Source organism: Pistacia vera, unplaced genomic scaffold (assembly GCF_008641045.1).
Source record: "Pistacia vera cultivar Batoury unplaced genomic scaffold, PisVer_v2 Contig1009, whole genome shotgun sequence".
Lineage (NCBI taxonomy): Eukaryota > Viridiplantae > Streptophyta > Magnoliopsida > Sapindales > Anacardiaceae > Pistacia > Pistacia vera.
In genome coordinates, this window is record NW_022195038.1 from 567,396 (window position 1) to 583,844 (window position 16,449).

General features: G+C 37.9%; 1 pseudogene; it reads right to left on the bottom strand.

Moving 5' to 3' along the window:
* Positions 1-1,518: 1,518 nt before the first annotated feature.
* LOC116105989 lies at positions 1,519-15,046 on the bottom strand (annotated as a pseudogene).
* Positions 15,047-16,449: the final 1,403 nt, after the last annotated feature.

A 16,449-nucleotide genomic window follows, 5' to 3' on the forward strand; every position in this document is an offset into this window, starting at 1 on the left:
CTTCTTGCAGTGAGCACATGGTGGAAGTTCTCTCATTCCACTGGGTTTGCTCCACTGGTTGGCCATCTTCTCCTTTCGTTTCTTTTCTCCCATAGGCCTCTCGCTTCCACCCTGACTTGGTTTGCCTTTGAATCTTGCCACCATTGCACCCTCACCCGAGTCTTCTTGCCTCAACAATCTCCTTTGCTCTTGAGCTTGCAAGGCATAAACTAAATTGATTTGTGACAAGTCCTTAGAATCCTCAAGTGAGGATATCTTGGATTCAAACCTCTCGGGTAGATTAACTAGGACTTTCTCCACTATCCTTTTATATGTCATCTCTTCTCCCATTAATCTGATTTTATTCACTACATTCATCAACCTATCCACATATTCCTTTATTGATTTTGACTCTTACATTTTCAGCATTTCAAACTCCCTCCTTAAGTTCAACACCTGCATGTTTTTTGTTGTATCACTGCCATCGAACTCCTCCTTGAGTTTATCCCATGCTTCCTCGGCTGTCTCATATGCCATGATCCTTGTAAACACTTGTTCAGTCACTACTGCATGGATATGAGACAAGGCTCTAGGTGACTTGGTGGCTTCCTCATCGTGCAACCTGATCTGATTCAGAGTGGGGTTTGGCCGCAATGCTAGTGGTTGTTAATCCTCTTCAACATATTGCCATAAACCTTATCCCCTGAGGAAGGTTTTCATTCTGACAGCCCATATGTGGTATTGATCACCGTTGAAGGTTGGATGAGTAAGGGAGGTTGTGTGCTGTGCCATTGAGTCAGGTTGTGTGGAGCTTAATAAGTGGTTTCACTGTAATAGAGGTTGAGAAAGTGACTGAGGAGAGATGAGTTTATCAGGCCCTTAAGATTAGTACAGCTCTGATAACAATTGTTGGCTCAGATGAAGAGATGATCAGAGTAAAATGAGAGAGTTTGCAATGGAAAGAGACGACAAGAATTGAAAGTGTTTCTATCTGCCTTTTCATTCATTGAACAGAAACATATATACAAAGAAGTTCCACTGTTTTACCTATTGCAATGCATTAAAATATTACATTTGAATTTCAACCAATACATATACCAAATCAAGTCTTAATTTCAACAAAACATGTCATATAAACTTAACTTGACCGGCCTAATATCACCTGCACAACTACTGCAGCCTAACAAAACAAAAACATAAAGTTTGGCACCAAAATGCAACTTAAACCATCAGCCAGATTTTGTCTCATTTCCAGCAGGTTATCAACAACTTCATCAGTTCTTCTCTGCCAATAAAAGCTCACAGACCTAAATTCTGGAGTCAATCCTACCAGAGACTCCCTTATTTCTTACAAGTGAATGTTTTGATATAACTTTGAAGTTTCAGTCATAACATTGCTATTCGCAACATTTAGAACGTGATCTAATTGGAGTCACCAATTTCAAAAGAGAAAAGAAAGGCATATAAGGTTCAACAAAAAAGAGCAAGAACAAAAAGGGGGGAAAAAGATGATTGAACATACTTGATTTACTCCGGTCCTCAAGTAACAGATGGAGTTGATAGTTGTCGATGCTTAAATAGCTTCACCATCTGCCTACGTTTACAATCCTGCATAGAAATGACAATAAAAAAGGAAAAGAACCACAATTATGTTAATTATTTCAAGTCATGGTAATATAAATTATCCACAGTGTACATGTCTAAGAGTTAAGAGCAAATGATCTCATTCCATAAGACAACCCTAAAGCTAACTACATAATTGTTCAACCCATCCAAAACAAAGATGAACAAATAAAACTCAAGTTGTTAGTTTGATTTTTTTGGTTTAACTCACTCCAGCATCAGGCTGGTAATTTATCTGACTCGGAGTCTTTTGTTTTCGTTGACAATTAACTGCTTAAAGCTGCACAAAGACAACAATCAATTAAAGCTCATGAAAAGTTAGCATATTATCGTGGAATTGGGAAGAAATTCCAGTGAAACGTGGCTTTAAAACTATAAAATTCCAATATAAAATTAACTGGAATCTTATGAAATAATTATATAATGAGATCTTTAAGAGAGTTTTTTCAATCATATCTTACAAGAAGCATAACTACTCGTTAAATAAGTAAAATTGACCACTGCATGTCAAGGCACAATCATTGCATGCTTATGTTTTGTTAAGATTTCATTTGAAGGCAATTTTATTTAAGGTGTCAAAAAGAAAAATCTTCCGATGAGGAGTTTTTCAAACATTCAAAGAAAACATCACAGTAAACACCATTAAATCAGGACTTTATTGAGATACCAAATATACCTCAACCAATTCATTTTGGAACTTTAACAATCATATTGGCTTTAATGGCACTAAGCAACCAACCTAGTTATAACCAGTTGCAAACTACATGCACCAACCAATACAAAGTAATGACTTGTAAAAAAGTATTAACAGATTTAATTAATATGTCTATTACCTTAAACATATTCAGGTAGAAAGGTTTTTCTGGATTCATTCTCCTCAATTTCAAGTACGTATATGCAAAGCTTAATTGATCACTCGTTGTAAATCGATCAACTTCATTAAACCAGAGACATGAAAATAAATTTGACATCGGTGTTAGCACCTCATTCGTGGAATCAGCACCAGATATTCATGGGACATCATATAAAAGAAAAGGAGAAAATCCAAAACAGGAGAAAGGCACCAGGACTCACAACTAGGAAGACGATTATTTGGATCAGAAGGGTCAAACTTGGTGAGGCCATTAGACTGGTAAAATATAATTTGTTCATCAATGGCCGCGTGGTTATACTTATTCAAGAACTTATTGCGGAGTGCCTCTTCCTATACACAGTGGCGAACTTGTTGGAATTGGAAGTAATAACTTTAACACTTTTACTGAAGGAAACAATGAACTCTCATAATTTTTCATTAATGTTTAACTACTTTTATACAACAAAGGAAATACTACTTCTACTTCAAAACAGATTCTACTTTCCTAGTTAGATACAAGCAAAACTCTATGAACTAATATTCCTAATCAAGTTCTACTTTCCTAATTTGACTCAACCAAATCTCTTATGAATAAGAGTTATTCTAAAGCTAGAATACTAGAAAACAGGAAAAAGAATAAAGCTGGAACTTTTTGCGGTCCAGGACGCTCGCCGTGGCCACCATCTCCATCGCCGCGACTGTCGTTCTTCTTCACATTCAGTGCTGCTTTTCAGCGCTCGCTGCAGCGACCAGTTCTATTGCTGCAGCAATCGGTCATCTCTTTTTCCTTCGTCACTTTGCTGTAGCTTCCCACTTCTGCCAATGACAACTTCAAGCTCTCCAAAATAGGTTCACACTTTAACACTCCTACTTGAACCTTTTTTGTGCACATCCCAAGCAAGTTCTTCAACATTTCAAATCTTGATTTTGGCAAAATCTTAGTGAAGATATCAGCTGCTTGAACTTCAGAGCAACAATACTTCAGCTTGATTTCCTTTGATTTTTCAGCTTCACGAACAGCATGGTACTTTATGTTGATGTGCTTGGTTCTTCCATGTTGGACCGGATTTTCCGCAATAGAGATAGCGGATTTATTGTCACATGCAATCACCGTTGCATCCATTTCCTCCTCTTCCAAGTCTTTCATTAACTTTCGGATCCAAATTGCTTGATTAGTGGCAGCCGCTGCAGCGACATATTCGGCTTCTGCCGTGCTTTGCACCACAATCTCTTGTTTCTTTGAGCTCCAACAGAATACTCCAGAACCAAGTGTAAAGCAGTATCCAGTAGTGCTTTTCATATCGTCAACACTTCCAGCCCAGTCGCTGTAAACAAATCCTTTTAGCCTCTCCTCCTAAATTCTTTTGAACCATACTCCATGGTCCTTGGTTCCTTTTAGGTACCTTAGAACTCTCTTCCCAGCAGTGAGGTGTTCTTCGCTTGGTTCCTGCATAAATCTAGATAAAAGATTAGTTGCAAATACTATATCTGGTCTCGTTGCCGTCAAGTACATTAAGCTCCCAACTAAGCTTCTATATCTTCTACCATTAGCCTTTTTCTTCCCATCATCTTTCATGAGTTTTAAGTTCAGTACCAGAGGAGTTGCTGTAGGTTTGCTATACTCCATTTTAAATTTCTTAAGAATTCCTTGAGCATACTTCTTTTGACATATGAAAAAAACCATCTTCCAATTAGTTCACCTCTAGACCTAAGAAGTAGCTCATTCTTCCCAAGTCACTCATTTCAAATTCCTTCATCAAGCTTCATTTGAAGTCTTGAATTTCCTTCTTTTCATTGCCCGTTATTAACAAGTCATCCACATAAAGAGAGACAATTAAGGTTCCTCCACCTTTGCTTTTCACGTACAATGTTGCATCATTCATACTCCTCCTAAATCATTGACCCTCAAACCAAGAATCAATTCGGCTATACCACGCTCTTGGCGCTTGTTTCAACCCATATAGAGCCTTTCGCAACTTGTACACCTTTTCCTCTTTTCCATGGACGACAAACCCCTCAGGTTGTTGTACATAAATCTCCTCTTCAAGCCAACCATTAAGAAAGGCCGACTTGACATCTAGATGAAGTATCTCCCACTTCCTTTGGGCAGCTAAGGCAATCAAAAGCCTTACGGTGTCTAGTCTAGCAACCGGCGCAAACGCATCAAAATAATCCACTCCAGCCATTTGTGAATAACCCTTCACAACTAATCTAGCTTTCAACTTTTGTATCGTCCCATCCGGATTCAGCTTAGTTCTATACACCCATTTCACACAAATCACTTTTTTTTTCTTTTGGTGCCTCAACAAGCTCTCACGTCTTATTTTTTTCAATCATAGCAATCTCTACTTCCATTGCATTTATCCATCCTTTGCTCAGGCATGCTTCATCAAACGATGTTGGTTCTAACATGGCACTATTACATCTTTGATAGATATCATCAAGTGATCTAGTACCTCTCACTCCCACATCATCCACCTCTTCATTTTCTTTAATGTTTTCATCTAAGGACTATTAAACTTGCTCATCCTTTTGTTGCTTCCAACTCCATGATGCTTCTTCGTCAAACACCACATCTCTACTCACTGAGATCTTTTTCGAATTTGGATTATACACCCTGTATCCTTTTGCTTGGCTGCTATATCCCATGAACAGTACCTTTTCTGCTTTCTCATCAAGCTTGCTTCTCTTCACTTCAGGAATCCCCATGTAGCAAACACAACCAAACACTCTAATGTGTTTGAGCGATGGTTTTACTCCACTCCAAGCTTCACAAGGTGTTTTATTCTCTACAGCTTTTGTAGGCAATTTATTTAGTAAATAAATTGCGGTATTCGCAGCTTCAGCCCAAAACTCCTTAGGCAATTTTTTTTCAGCCAACAAGCAACGAGCCATCTCTATGACAGTCCTATTTTTCCTTTCGGCTACTCCATTTTGCTGTGGGGAATAGGTCACGGTATATTGACGTTGAACTCCATTATCTTTTGTTGTTGGTACAGCTATGGTGCCCTTTCCCTTGATTGAAACTCTATCTCCATTGCCAAGTTTGACCATCCCTTTCATGTCTTCCAAATGCGTGAATATTTCTCCCTTGCCAGTCATATGCTGAGTGCATCCACTATCAATAAACCAAGAGCTTTCTTGTTGTTGAACATCTGCCATCAAGGCGGTAAACAACAACTCTTCTTCATCTTCATCTTCCACAAGATTTACTTGTTGCTGTTGTGATTGACTAGATTGTGCTTGATGTTGGTTCTTCTTTTGATCACAATCTTTCTCCAAGTGACCAGGTTTACTGCAGGACCAGCATGTCTTTGAGGAATCTCTCTTCTTTTTATAACAATCAGCTTCTGCATGACCATTCCGCTTGCAATAATTACAAAGGATTTGACATTTCTTCTTACCATCTCCCTTGCCTTTACCAGAGTTTTTCCCGTTTCTCTGAAATTTGGTTTTGATCACAGCCTTTGTTTGAAAAGCAACTTCTAACTTGCTCTCATTCCTCATCTTCCTCCTTTGTTCTTGTGCTTCAAGAGCACTTATCAAGTCAGCCATTGACATTAATTTAATATCCCTGGAATCTTCAAGAGACGAAATCTTGGACTCGAACTTTTCTGGCACACTCACCAGAACTTTTTCGACTAACCTCTCCTCTGGAAGAATTTCACCCAAGATTTTGATTTCATTCACAATCTTCATTAGCCTATCAGAATATTGTGATACACTCTTCGTCTCTGACATCCTCATACTGTCGAGTTGCCGCTTCAACGTGACTATCTTCATGTTCCTTGTCTTCTCAGAACCTTGATACTCTGTTTGCAACTTATCCCAAATCTCTTTTGCGGTAGTGCAGGCAATGATCTTCATAAAGATGTCTTCACTCACAGCCTATTGTAGGTATGACAGAGCCCTTGCTCTCTTCCTATCTACTGCCTTTTGTAACTCCATTTGAGCGATCGTTGGATCCTCTGGCAGTTCTTGAAAGTCTCCTCCTGTCTTGGTGACTTCCCACAAATCAGCAGCCTGTAGAAACCCCTGCATCTTCACCTTCCAAATATGGTAGAGATTACCTGTAAATATAGGAATTGGTGGCATTGAGTATGATGGAGCCATCTTCTTTTCAGATTCTCTTCTTTCTCAAGTGTATTTGCTCTCCCTCTTAAGAACCCTTCCACAGATCCCTTAAGAAAACTCCGCTCTGATACAAATTGTTGGAATTGGAAGCAATAACTTTAACACTCCGCTCTGATACCAATTGTTGGAATTGGAAGCAATAACTTTAACACTTTTACTGAAGGAAATAATGAACTCTCATAATTTTTCATTAATGTTTAACTACTTTTATACAACAAAGGAAATACTACTTCTACTTCAAAACAGATTCTACTTTCCTAGTTAGATACAAGCAAAACTCTTATGAACTAATATTCCTAATCAAGTTCTACTTCCCTAATTTGACTCAACCAAATCTCTTATAAATAAGAGTTATTCTAAAGCTAGAATACTAGAAAACAGGAAAAAGAATAAAGCTGGAACTTTTTGCGGTCTAGGATGCTCGCCGCGGCCACCATCTCCATCGCCGCGGCTGTCGTTCTTCTTCACGTTCAGTGCTACTTTTCAGCGCTCGCTGCAGCGACCAGTTCTGTCGCTGCAGCGATCGGTCATCTCTTTTTCCTTCGTCACTTTGCTGTAGCTTCCCACTTCTGCCAATGACAACTTCAAGCTCTCCAAAATAGGTTCACACTTTAACAGAACTGAATGATTTGAAATGGCATACTCTGACCTTGTCCTCCACAGAAAGAATTCAATTATAAGCATTGGATCAGCGTGAAGTCTCAGCTTACTGTCAAGCCAAATTGAATACCTAAACATAAATAATATGAAAGATAGCAAAGTCAATGACTGGTCAGAACTAGGAGGTAAAAAGTGGCTAATGCACCAGATAACCAGTCTTACCTAGAAGAAGGAAAGAGACGATGTGATAAAAGTTTTGGCACTTTTCCAGTTTTCCGCATGTCCTTATATGGTAAGTTCTTAACAACAATAATTCTCCACAAACCAATATGTCCTTTGTCGTCAGGAATGTTACCCTCTGAAGATAGTGTTAATAGTGTTTGCTCATCCACAAACATGACAAAACAAACATTTTTCTTGGAAACAAATGAAGCATAAAAAGTCAGGAGAAACAAACGTGAATGTATATCATTGGCAGGATAGAAAGTAAATATAATATAAAAAAACTCATATCTATAAACAAAAGCAATTCAAGTGTACTGTTTTCTCTGGCATATGAGTCCTTTCACATTTGTATTGTATGATGTAATACCTAAAGACTCTTTACTATATGTGTATTGAAGAGAGGAGAAGACAATTAATATTAGGCAGATCAATCACTTTAAGGGTGCATTAAAATAAATAGGAAGTCTATATAATCATAAAATCCAACTAAATATTAATAGTCCTCAGGAGAGCCTAAAGGCATGATCTGTATAAGCGCACTTTCTATGGAAATGTAATCCTTGAAAGACAATTAAGTAATGTATAGTGCACATGCTTTTATCAGCACAAAAAGTACTCTATTTGAGCTTTGAAGTAATAAATAAAGGCAGGACAGATATAACTATGATGTCATAAAACAAACTGTTGGTTCTAGCCGGAGAACACAAAGAGAAAGATGAAAAGAGAGCTCTGAAAATAGTTCAAAAAGTTGTTTTTTTTTTTTTTTCATTGACAATATTCAATATATAACAGTTAAGCAACTCTCTGCTAATACACCAACTACAGCAGATATTTCAGCTTTTATAGTCAAACTTAACCACTAATATTACAATCATATTATACACAATGACTCTGACTTAAATACCCTTAATTCATTCAACAACAGTTCATTACAAAAAACACTGCCATGCACGTTGAACCATTGCAGTAGGACATCTTCAGTGGCTTTCCAAACACAACCCGTTGAACTTCTAAAAATGATGCATTTCCAGCAAGGTATCACTACTGATGCGTTGTTACTACAACATGCAATATATAGCAAGTATACTAGTCGCTCAAGTAATAAAGTGATGAGTGAGTATCGTTCCCACGAAGATTGTGCGCTAAGCACTAAGTTTCCTACTGTTCTTAAGTTGGAGCAATCGAATTTTTTTGGATTAATGGGAGCAATTTAAACTAAGACTAAAACAAAATTTACTAAACTAAAATTTAACTATGAACGCAAGATGTAAAACACGGATAAAAACAATTCAAACAAATGGGTAGGGTTTTGACTTCATTCAGACTCTATGGGTTCTTTCTAAAGAATTAAACTAAATTCATATTCACATGCATTGATTGTAAATCGAACTCTCTAAAGTGTCAAACATACCTTCTCAGGCTATGTTTTCCTACTCTTCCCTATAACCTTCCGCACCCAACAAATTTAAGGTTAATAAATCTAAGCTCTTTAAGCACAAGAATCCTAGATTGATTTCATTGGTTCTTGAATCTATCTCTAGCATCCAATACTACAATGGTGATTATCCAAGAAGCCTAACATGATTCATTTCTCAATCTCATCACGTTCATCACATATAAACAGTAAATTCAGAGTAATCACACAATCAAAGCAAAATCATATGAAAAGAAAAACAATCTATTACTTAACCCATGAAATTCTGAATTACAATCAAAACCCTAACCCAAAATAGGTTGGTTCATGGCTGAATCAACAATACAAACAAAAGAAACGAAAATACCAAAGTTCAACATAATGCAAACAAGAGAAAAGACAAGAAATCTCTCCAAATGACGAATCCACTGGTTTAATCTCAAATCTTCACCCTTTTTAAATCTAAGTTCGCCTAAAAATGAATCTAAGAAAATGTAAATAGCTCAAAACCCTACTCGAAGATGAACCCTTGGCAAAAAGACTAAGTTTTTCTTTTATACCTTGCCCAAAATCCTAAGAAAAAAACTAAGAAGTAAAACTGTGCGTTTTACAAAAACTGAAAAATGCCAATTTCGCCGCGACGAAGAAGGAATCTCACCGTGGCGACGAAAGAAGCTGAATCTAGTGCGTGACTGGCTCATTTCACCATGGCGAAGAATAACCTTCACCACGGCGAAGCTTCCTGAAGAATTCTGAAATTACAAAATTGCCCTCCGCTTGCTTCTTTGCCTGAATCTTCGATCTTCGGTGCTCTCCCTTGGAACAAGCTTCATCGTGCGTGACTCTGCTTCAGAACTCTCCCAACTTCTGAGATTTGCTTGCTTCTAAGTCCAGAAACTCCAAATCTGTCTTTATTCACTCAAAATGTCCATTTTAACCTGAAACACGAAATGTAAGGAATTAAGTAGCAATTCAAGCATAAATGAACTAAGAAGTATCTAAAATCCGGCCTAAAAGCTTAAATAAATTAGTATAATCCTCGGATTATCAACTACATCAACACTCCTCCTTGATACCTTTGCTGGAAACACCAAGTTTGAGTCTAAATTCCTCAAATTGGCTTGAGGCAAACCTTTAGTCATTATGTCTGCAATTTGTTCCTCACCCCCGTAGTGAATCAAATTCACTTCTCCATTGTTTTCAGCCTCCCTCACAACATGAAATTTTATTTTAATATGCTTGGTCCTGTCGTGGAAAACTGGATTCTTGGCCATGGCAACAGCTGATTAGTTGTCACACAGTATTGGAGTTGGCCTTTCTTGATCCTGCTTCAAGTGTTTTAGCACTTTCCTGAACCAGGTAGCTTGGTTCACAGCTGCTGCGGCAGAAATGTATTTTGCCTCTGCTATGGACTGAGCCACCTCGTCTTGTTTCTTTGATAACCAGCTAATGGCACCTGCATTAATATAAAATACATACCCTAGTGTACTTTTCATGTCATCAAGTGATCCTCCCCAATCACTGTCTGTGTACCACTGCAACACCAGTTTTTCTACCCTTTTAAAGCAAATACCAAGGCAGGAAGTTCCTTTCACATATCTTAACACCCTCTTTACTGCCCTATAATGTAATTCACTTGGACAACTCATGAATCTAGAGAGATAGCTAGCTGCAAACATCAAGTCTGGTTGTGTGGCTTTTAAGTACAACAAGCATCCCACAAGACCTCTAAACATACTCTCATCCACTCTTTTCTCACCATCATTCTTCCTCAGCTTCAGGTTGGAGACTAAGGGTGTATCTGGAAGTTTGGAATTCTCCATTCCAAATTTTATAAGTACCTCATTTGCATACCTTTCCTGGTACACAAAGATTCCACTTTTGGATTGGACAATATGCATACCAAGGAAATATGTCATCTCCCATAAATCTGTCATCTCAAATTCAGATTGCATGGACTGTTTGAACTTGTTCAACTGGTCTGGATTGCTCACTGTAATCAGCAGATCATCCACATACAATGACACTACAATTTGGTCACTCTCAGCTTCCTTGACATAGAGGGTATGTTCATTGGGACTTCTTGCATATCCTAGACTATTTAGGTGATTATTTATGCGGCTGTACCAGGCCTTAGGTGCCTGCTTTAGGCCATACAATGCCTTCTCCAGCAAATATACTTTACTTTCTTCACCCTTCACCTAATAACCTTCAGGATGATCTACGAAAATCTCCTCACTCAAGAAGCAATTTAGGAAAGCAGATTTGACATCAAGTTGGAAAATCTTCCAACCAAATTGGGCTGCCATGGCAAGGATCAATCTTATAGTGTCATGTCTAGCCACCGGAGCAAATGTGTCTGTATAATCCACCCCTTGCTATTGTGCAAATCCTCTTGCCACAAGCCTTGCTTTGTGTTTATGGATTGTACCATCAGGATTAAGCTTCAACTTGTAAATCCACTTCACTTGAATTATTCTTCTGTTTTCAGGTCTTTCAACCATCCTCCAAGTGTTGTTTTTCTCAATCATAGAAATCTCCTCCTGCATTGCATTCCTCCAAGCATTTGATTCAGCAACTTCAGCATAGGTTCTTGGTTCTAGCATAGCCACATTACATCTTGCATAAACATCAGCCATAGTCCTGGTCCTACGAACTAATGGTTCCTCATCTTCTTCAGTTTCGGCTTCCTCAAATGCATTTTTAGTTGGCTATTGCACTTTATAGTCAGCATCAATCTTCTTGCTCTCCCAATTCCATACTACATTTTCATCAACTCTCACATCCCTTGTTATCACAATTCTCTTTGTCTTAGGGATGTACACTCTGTATCCTTTTGATTGACTGTTGTAGCCAATGAAAATACCAACTTCAGCCTTATCATCAAGCTTGGTTCTCTTCACTGCTGGAACCATAACATAACACACACTTCCGAAAACTTTAAATAACCCACTGCTAGTTTAATTCCTGTCTAAGCCTCAGTTGGAGTTTGCCCCTTGATTTCCTTAGTTGGCAACCTATTCAGGAGATAAACTCCTGTATTTACAGCCTCAGCCCAAAACCTCTTAGGGAGTTGTTTCTCTGCCATCATACACCTAGCCATCTCCATGATGGTCCTGTTTCTTCTCCCATTGACCCCATTTTGCTGTGGGGTGTATGGTGTAGTAAGCTGATGTCTAATTCCAGCTTCTAAGCAAATTGAACTGAATTCCTTTAAAGTGTATTCAGTTCCATTATCACTTCTAAAGAATTTGATCTTTGTTCTAGCCTCATTCTCCACCAACAGTTTAAACTTTCTAAACACTACAGGAACCTTACTTTTCTGCTTCAAAAAATACACCCATGTCATCCATGTATAGTCATCTATGAAAAGTATAAAATACTTGCTTCCACTCAATGATTCTGTCTACATATGACCACACACATCTGAATGGATCAGCTGGAGTTTATTGTTGCTCTCCAGGTCTGATCCGAAGGGAATCAAGGTCTGCTCAGTTTGCCAATTTGACAAGCACTGCAGAGAGTACTCTTCTCTTTCAATCTTAGGTAAGTCCTAGACCATGTTCTCATTCTTTAACTCCTTGAGGCCATTATAGTGAAAATGACCAAGCCTTTTGTGCCAAGTTTCAGACTTTTCTAGCCTAGTTGATAGATTAAAATTATTGGTGTTTTTTGGCTCAACCGGGAAGCTTTTCCCCAACATTTTTACACACATCAATTCAACTCCTTCAGGATCTAATATAGTGTATGCTTGGTTTTGAAAATGGAAGGAATAGCCCTTCTCTAACATTTGTCCAACACTCAATAAATTTTAACTAATCCTAGGCACATATAACACATGAGGAATCATCTTTGTACCTAACCAGGTTTGGACAACAACATCTCCCATGCCTTTGACCTCCATGAACTTTCCATTTCCTATCTTGACTCTGGAACAATATGAGTTGTCTAGGTTAATGAAATTTTGCAGGTCTGCAGCCATATGGTTGGTGCAGCCACTGTCAATTAACCAAGCTTCATTGCTAGTTTGTGTCGTGTAACAAGTAGCCACAAAGAGTTGCTCAGCCTCTTGACATTGCTGCTGATCTTCTCCAACCTTTCCTTGTTGTGTTGGCTAGCTTCCTTTGTTCTTGCACACCCTTTCAATATGCCCAAATTGCTTACAACTCCTGCATTGAATGCCTGGTCTGAACTAGCATCTCCTCTCTGGATGTCCTTTCTTTTTATAGTGAGTGCAAGCTGGAAATTCCTTCACTCCACCAGGCTTTTCCCACTGGTTACTACTATTCTCTTTCCCTTTTCTATCTCCAGCATACTTCTTTGCTCTTGCGCTTGGAAAGCATGAACAAGCTCAGCCAATGTGATATGAGTCATGTCTTTAGAGTCCTCTAGGGAAGAGATTTTAGACTCAAATCTCTCCGGCAGACTCACCAAAACCTTTTCTGCAACCTTTCGACTTGTCAAGTCCACTCCCATTAGCTTGATTTTATTGACAACACTCATTAGTCTATCAACATAATCCTTAACCTTCTCTGCTTCCTGCATCCTTAGCATCTCAAATTCTCTCCTTAGATTAAGCACCTGCATGTTCCTTGTTGTGATGATGCCCATGTATTCCTCTCTCAGTTTATCCCATGCTTTTTTAGGGTTTTCGTATGCCATGATCCTTGTAAATACAAGGTCAGTCACAGCTGCATGAATGTGAGAGAGAGCTCTTGGTGCTTTGGCTATTTCTTCCTCATGCAACCTCATTTGATTCAACGTGAGATTCTGTCCAAAAGGAGGTGGCTGCCTGTTTTCTTCCATGTACTGCTACAGTCCCTGTCCTTGGAGAAAAGCCTTCATTTTGACAGCCCAAATATGGTAGTGTTCCCTATTGAATACCGCCGGAGACATCAAGGCAGATTGAGTTGCCATGTCTTTGTTTTTTGTGTCTATCCAAGAGAAGAAGAAGAAGAAGTGATGCAGGTCAAAGTTTTACTAAGAATGGAGGGTATTCTGGAGTTGTAATCGATGGTTTAAAATGCTAGGTTTCTAGTTTTTGTAAGAGGCTCTGATACCATTTGTTGGTTCTTGCTGGAGAATACAAAGAGAAAGATGAAAAGAGAGCTATGAAAATAGTTCAAAAAGTTATTTTTTTTTTTCATTGACAATATTCAATATATAACAGTTAAACAACTCTTTGCTAATACACCAACTACAACAGATATTTTAGCTTTTAAATTCAAACTTAACCACTAATATTACAATCATATTATACACAATGACTCTGACTTAAATACCCATAATTCATTCAACAACAGTTCATTACAAAAAAAACTGCCATGCACGTTGAACCATTGCAACAGGGCATCTTCAGTAGCTTTCCAAATACAAACCTACTGAACTTCTAAAAATGATGCATTTCCAGCAAGGTATCACTACATCAACACAAACGAATTTGCAATATCGAATAAGAATCAGAGACATAAAGATACATATAAATCAAACTACACCATTCACACTTTGATACATTAAAAAAGGGTACCGAGCAGTGGACTATCTATTTAGAATTTTCCATCTTGCATGTTTCAGAATAACTCCTTTAAGTAGAGAGTGACAATAAAGAGACCAATGCTTTGAAGAATTGACAATCTGGATCTGAATTATTGTTCATAAATCTAGGCCTACTTTTACTCTCCCTGTTTTAAACAGGAGGAATGAATATGCTATATGAAAAGAAAAATTACGCCTCTCCTTTGAATAGCTATATTGAGAATTTGAGAGTAAACTTGACATTTAATTACGGAAAAACACAAGATATTTAACTAGAAGCAGTTAACCATCACTTTTGTGGACATGATAAAAAGAAAAGATAAAGAATCCTAATTTACCACCCGACTGGTAGGCCTCCTTAGAAAATCAAAGCTCCCAAAGATGCAAGAAGATACCATAAACTCACAAGTATTCATGTATGTCCTATCCTTTTCGTCCAAATCAAATGTAATGCTTGGAAATTGAGGCGGTCCTTTAATAAATCCACAATGAAGAGTTTGATTTTCTACATAGAAGGATTTTTCTCTTTCCTGAATGTAGAATATTCATTTTTGTCAAACTTATGAATTGTGTGTGTGCACAACAGTTATATGTGCACATTGGTTGCCAATCCTTTTATTTGGCTTGTTTCATCTATTGTGTGTGTATACATCAGTTCTTAGTGCACACAGTTTGCCTGACATGTGTCTTGGCTTGTTTCGTTTCGAGTGTGTGTGCACAACGATATGTGCTTACACTCTCGATTCAGACATTTTGCAACCCAACACGACTTGCATGTCTAATGAAGAGAAAAGATTTTGTTTATCTTTGTCTCTTGATATTTAAGACCTTTTACATGTGTCATAATATCCATAAGTTGTCCTACAGAATAAAGTTATCTTTCCCGATTTGTTTTGTGGTCCAAACCAAAAGAAGGAATACTTTCCTTATTTGGACAAACATGGGTCAGCCCCTTGTTAGCTGACATGGCACTATATTATTGAGCAAAAAATCCTTCATTATATAATACTCTTTCTTGCATAAATGAATCTAACCTTTTGATCCTTTATCTCATTCTTACTCTGAATTTCTAAGAGTATACTTTCTCTTAAGGTTCAAGGTTCATTTTCCATTTTGTGCCAAAACCTCACCATATTAAACATAGACTTGATGGCTCTTGGAACATGGTTCCTTTGTTGATGCTGGTGCTTGGCGTCGGTGCTTGAAGCTTGGTGGTTTATAAGTTGTTTTCGGGTGTGTTCCTGGGGAGAAAAGGCTCTAAGGAGTTGCTACATGTTAAGGATTTAGAGTGTGGGGCTAAGTGTAAAGTTGAACAGGGAGTTTTTTAACTGTAACTTAGATCAACTTTGAACTATATCTTGTAATGTGTTTTTAACTTAGTGGATTGATTCAATTTGGACAAGGTCCCATGGATGTAGGCTAAATGTGGATTTAGCTTAACCATGTATATGGCTGTGTTATTTACTTTTTGCACTTATGTTTGTTGTGGTTAAATTCTAGAAATCTCTCAATCAACTTGGTAATTTTCCGCTGCACTTTAAAAATGGGTTATCCAAAACCAGAATGGTTTTAACCAATCCCCAACAAGTGGTATTAGAGTGAGTTTTGATAAGTTACTTTAGTATATCCTTACCCGTTTTACCTATTTTTGTTTGCATCTGAGTGATCTGGTTGGTGGACAAAATTTGTTCTGTATTGCGTTTTACTTCAAATCTGCTGTTTTTCTGTGTGTATACTTCCATTTGTGTGTTAGGATCTATCTAATTGTTTTTTGTCATGAATTTCTTCACTAAAGGTGGATCTGCTTATAGACTTCCTCTGTTAGAATGCCCTAACTATTACAAATGGAGACCTAGGATGCGTGCCTTCCTTAAGTCTATAGATGAAAGAGTCTGGTCCTTGGTTGTGAATGGTTGGACAGTCCCTGTTATTGTTGAAAATGAAGTGTCTAGACCAAAACCTATTGCTAGTTGGACTGTTGATGAAATAACTTTGGCAAATTATAACTCTAAAGCCCTTCATGCTCTTTTAATGTTGTTAATGTGAACCAAATGAAAGTCATAGCTAATTGTGAGCTTGCTAAAGA